Source organism: Linepithema humile, chromosome 1, assembly GCF_040581485.1.
Source record: "Linepithema humile isolate Giens D197 chromosome 1, Lhum_UNIL_v1.0, whole genome shotgun sequence".
Taxonomy (NCBI): Eukaryota; Metazoa; Arthropoda; class Insecta; order Hymenoptera; family Formicidae; genus Linepithema; species Linepithema humile.
Genome location: NC_090128.1, coordinates 32,248,168 through 32,254,167, shown reverse-complemented (window position 1 = coordinate 32,254,167; position 6,000 = coordinate 32,248,168).

Sequence of the window (6,000 nt, the reverse complement as noted above, 5' to 3'; positions counted from 1 at the left end):
AATCATCGATTTCAATGCATTTAATATGCAGCGATTTATGCAACTTCAATTATGTTTGCTCGCCGAGGCCACTTGCCGGTGTCTCGTTGTTTACCAAAACCGTTTCCGTATTCGCGTTTCGTTCGCGCCGCACCTCCCCCCCCCCTCCCCGTTTTTTGTCTCGGACATCCTCCCTCTCGCACCCGCAACAACGCCGTTTATACCTTTGCGCGAACTCCGTCTACCTCTCCCATCTTTCCTCCCCTTCCCATCTTTCGCTCTCCTCGTTCTTCTCCGTCCCTTTCGGTTTCTCGCTTCAGCTCTTACGTTTATTTCATTCCGCACCTCCTCCAACCCTCCTCTCTCACGGTAACTCTGCAGCCACCCTCGCGCCGTCGACATCAACAAACATCTTGATTATACCGTAAAAGCCGCCTCGACTACGAGTCCTGACTAGAAGCTGGAAGACTCGCCCATCGGAGCCGCCGAGAGGTTCCGCTCTTCTTCTTCTTCCCCTCCCCCCCCTGTCTCTTAACTTTGCCCTCGAGCGTCGCCCCCTTTCCCGCCCCACGGCCGCCCTTCCTATTCGCCCGCCTCTATCTCCCTCAACCTTCGTAACGATGAGAGCATACGAACACTGGGAGCCGCCTGGTAGTCTGGTAGTATTTGCATGCGAAATTAATGCCTTTCTATTTCGGTCCGAATTAAATGCAAGTTTGCATAAAGAAACGGCGATTTATTCGTTTATTCTTCTGGGGGCGAACGGAAAGGGGCGAAGGCGGCGGCCGTGGCGAGAAGAGGCGAGGAGCCTCTAGCAGCGGCCCTCTATCCATCCGAATCGAGTCCTCCAAACCCTCGTCGCAATCAGAACGAACGGCACAGTCGTTCCTCTTGCCTTTCTTCTCTCCGACCGCGCTTCTCTCCTGCCGTTTTCTTTCCCCTCCTCCCCCTCCCCCCCGGGAGGGAAACGGGGGGAAGGGAAGAAAGTAAAGAGACTCGAGGGCGCGGACGTGCGGCACCTGCCCGCGTTTATATCATTTTACTCCGAGCATCCCCCCACCCCTCCCCCCCAAACGGGCTGGCGACGATCAAACGACTTTGTAAACGACGTTGAATTCTCTTTCTCATTACACTTCGGCATCGGCTAATTCCTTGTGTCGAAATCGCGTCGATACATCATTCAAATACGCGATAGACTTTTTCATCGTAGAAATAAATTGAGAAATTGTGAAAAATATTTGAAGACGCGATTGAAAAAGGGCAATGAGAGCAGATTTTCCATTGACAGATCGCGAGCAGATTGATGGATTATTCATTTTTGTCGTTGCGAAAAGTATAGAACAATTTAAATAACAAAATATAAAATCGAGAAATTACAATACACAAGTCGTAAATTGTTTTATAATTCACACAGACATTGATTCTTAAAGCAGCATTGATTTTCGATTAATTTTGACGGCGGTGATTTTCCAAATCGCAAAAAAATCAATTTTTTCTCGAGAATTCCTCGTCAATAAAACGACATTATGACTGGCACATCGTTTTCCTCTTAAATCATGTGTTTCGTTACGTCGTTAAAGTGTCACAGGTGGACGTTTTATGAGTTTAATAAAAATTAGAACAGTATCAGTAGAGATACAGAGAAAGAGGGCAACGCTGATGGTGGATGGCGGTCGTTGAGCGTTGCATGCATGCGAGCAGAAAACGACCTGCGAGCACACCTAAGCGCACCTACTGGCAATATATTACAATCTTGTTACTTTTGTTTCGTTTTCCGTCGTTAGCGCGCGTACATGCATACACACACTGACACGAGATGGCCCATTTAAGTTAACGATGTGCGGAAGGACAACTTTTTTCCTTTAAATCGCTACGGAAAAGAGAAACAGTTTCGTAATGAAGTGTAGAATAATAGTGCGAATTCTAAAATTTCGCAATAATCTCTGCAACTTGATATCTAAAGTCTACTATGAGAAACGCGTTAAAAATTTAATTAATTTATCGAGAAATTACATTGCTTATTAAATATAGATTAGCATTTCCACGAAAATATATAAAACACATGCCTTTGTATAAATTATCCTTTTTAAAATATGAGGCATCTATTTTTCATTAAAACAGCTCACTTTTCCAACTGTAAAAGGCATTTCCCCGATTGGATGTTTTACAATTTTTTGAACAAGTCATAATATTTTACAGCGCTATAAACTTTTACAAGTGTCGTATTTTTTTTTTTTTTTCTTTTTTTACCTACATTCTCGATAATCGATAATCGACGGAAGAGAGTAGCGGAGAAAAGCAAGAGTAGAGGAGATAGACTGCCATATAAATCGCGCTATACGGCGTTTAGAAAGGTGAATATTTCGTAGAGCAAACACCGATAAGACCGCTCTCGTCCGTTACGTTCGTCGGAAACACTTTCCATTCGCTTTTCTCGACGTGACCTATCTCTGCTCGTAATATCGTTACGGTTACTTATCATCCTTAATGCATGCTTGGCACACACCGCCGTATGCAGGGTAACTATTCAGACAAAGGATAGTCCAGGAATGTCCCGTGCACGTGTGCGAAGCTCTGATGAAAATCATTTCACGAAAATTCATTAAAACCATTGAGAGCACCTTTATTCTTGATAAATTTACTTAATTCGTGGTAGGATTAAACAAAGAGTCTTAGCTGTTAAAACAAAGAAATTGGTTTTGGCGTTCATATGAACGTCCCCAGCAGTTAATCGTCTCCGCGAATTACATTTCACGAGTTCAAAAGAATTTTATAGTTATTCTTGCCGAAGGCGCCACGGGGAGCGATAATGGCAAAACTTGGAGAAGATTCTTAAGCCAACTGCATCTTACATACTTCATATACGAAGGTAGCCCGTTAAGCAATTTATTTATATTAACCTCTGGGTGGCCGGAAATTTTATGGAAAATGCAGTCCTAAATTAATGTTAAAATTAATGTTCATTGTTTCAAAGTTTTATGACTTGGCATATCGATTTCAGATAAATTAAAAGGAATCGAGGGACATTAATTCTTCGTCAAAGTGAATTTTTTATCTGCAAATTAGTGTTTTAAAAAATTTTTTTTTTAAGTATTACTTGTCATACAAAATTGATAATCTATCAATTCTCCTATTGAAATAATAAATGTATAATCTATTTTTCTAACAAGAATCAAGATGTATAATCAAAGCGTATACAAAAATTTCTTTTATCATAGCAATTCAATTCTGCAAAACCCTTGAACATTTTCTTCATCTATCTTTTAGAAATAGAAATAGAAATCGTTTATCTCGCTCAAGTAACTTAAATTTTAATAATTTCGCCCCGGTCGATAAACTGCCTATACAGCGTGTACCTCGACGCACCAAATTGCAAAAATACAAGACAAACATTCTGTCGGCGTATGTCCAATAGTGCTCGTAACCCACGGTCGTTATCGTCGCAGTTACGCATTGCGCTCTGCGCGGCGTAACGACGGATTTTTATTACCGCATGTGCGCCATCGTTACGTAATAACGTGTCGTCGTTTGCAGAAATTATCGCTGCAACGGATATTCAAAAGACTACGGCAAAAATCAGAATAAACCAATAAAGTCATTTCGCGCCGTTTTTAATTAATTTATTGTGATTTAACTGCGTATTATTTTCGCGCGTATTTTTGTCAAGATCACTGAGATTGAAGCTGTGTTTCAACAGCGCAATCTGATAAATCATACCTGATTCTGATACAATAAAGAACGTAGCTTATGCCATTACGAGTCGATAAAAATTTAGGCGCTAGTTAAATATTTTTAATGTAAAAATTATTGATTACAATTTCTGTAGGTGCTTGTGATAATCATTATCGTTTATGTTATGTATGTAAAGACGGTTCGTGAGCTCCAATTAAATCCGAAGATTATTATATATTAATAATAATAAGATATATATAATAGATATATATAAGATATATATAATAATAAGATTATTATATATATATATATTATGCGCTTTTCTCCGACCGTAAAGCACTTGTATAGAGTACGGCTTATCTCGTCATACCGAATTGTGCATCATTGTAACGCTCGCGTGGAGATCCCTCGCGTGTGTCGCGTGATCGGCGCGTATATGAAAAAACACGAGCGAGAGTCTCGGCTTCCTCGTATTCGTGCGTGGAACAGCCGATACTCGCACTGAGCGTATAAGTGCGTGTAAATGCAGGTGGATCGCAGGCGCTATTCGCGTGCACAAACTACGAATCTATTTACGGTAACGTACGGTCGGCTACTATTCCAGCTTCGTCCAGAAGTTGCTCGCCGGGTTTATTTACAGACACGGCTAATCGTTGCCTGGAATTTTATCACTACGGCTTGTTCTTCAGCCAAGTCTACGGAAACGAGCTTTAAACATTTATGACGCAGGTGCGCCTGGTGAAGAGCGTATAGAGGCGAGCGTGTAGAATCTCGCAACTCTTGTTTAGTTTGGAACTCAATTATGATGTCGGACATAACGCTCGAGACGAGAATGCAAACGAGAATTTGAGGTTTCGACATCATAACTCTTGCATCGAGGAGTCAAATGTCGATCCAAAATATATTACGTTTTCTTCCGGAAATTCGCCTTCGATTTTTTCAACAATTACGGTATTATATATTGAATATCATTTTAGGCGCTGAGCGATGATGATATTTGTCGACTCGCTCGTTTACAGGCGACTAATTAATAAGCATTAATTCTCGACGGCACACTGTCTCAGCGGAGTTACGGCGGATCTGTGTCTTATACCTCATTTGGCCGTGATATCCGTGTCGTCGGGATGTGTGCAGGTATGCATGACGCACAAACGTACACATCTGGCGGGCCGATATATGCGCATATGCAAACCGTACGCTGTATCAATACCTATATTCTGTCAACCACACGTACAGGTACCACAAGCGCAGCTGTAAATGCACGTCTGGCAGCGATGATCCGATAGCGTTCGCTATTCATGAGAGCCTTATTAGCGGTAACGGACGTGCGTGTACGCATTAAGACACATATTTGGCAAGTCGTTAGCGACGTCTGTGCGAGATCCACGAACGGTATTGACACGCGTGCCATATCGAATTCGATGTCCTTCGATGCCGAAGGAATCAATTTACGCATGTGTGCGATGACGTACACGCGAGACGCGTTAATCGAAGTGTTACAAAAGGAATACCGGAATTATAAAGGACTGTTTGTTGAAAAAAATAACATTAATATATTCAGTCTACAGGATTGTTACTATATATATTTCTTAATATGTCAGTATTTATTGTATATTTATATATCATTTAAAAATCTTTCTTAAATTCTCTAACAGGATCGCACGATCTGATAGAAGTAATATATTTTTAATTTTATAACATTTTAGTATCATAATTTTTAATATCACAATTAGTATCATTCTCAATTTTATAACATTTTGAAAAAATTTAATGATTTAATTGCATCCATATAGGAAACGAGATCCGGATAGTATGCATATGGTAATTGCATGTTTTTTTTCCGACATGCGTATAGATTCTGTAAAATGTGCAAAACACAGAAATCCCGCTGTAACGGGCATCGTGCTATAAGTAGCCAGCGTGTGCGCATCCTTCGGTGTGCGAAGCACAGCTGTGTCGATACGTAAAGGTCCGTTTATACATATCCGTACCGTATCCGTACCGTGTCCGTACCGTACACGTTCGTGCACGGATGCTAGATTCGATTCCATATGATTAAATGTAAGTATTTACACTATTCCGTATCCGTGCCGTCTGTGTCCGTACCGGCACCGCAGATATCGTTGGCGACGATATTTTCACGGACCGGACGGCACTGAACGTGTCGGTACTGACAAATGTAAATAGGCTTCAGTGTAGCATTCAGATTTTTGAGTCTCATTTTGTATCAATCTGCGATATTGAGAGCATTCTTTTAAAATAAAGAAATGGATTATGATAGAATTATTTCAACAAAATTGATAGAATTAGTGCAACAACACATCGAATTATACGACCTTTCCCATCCAA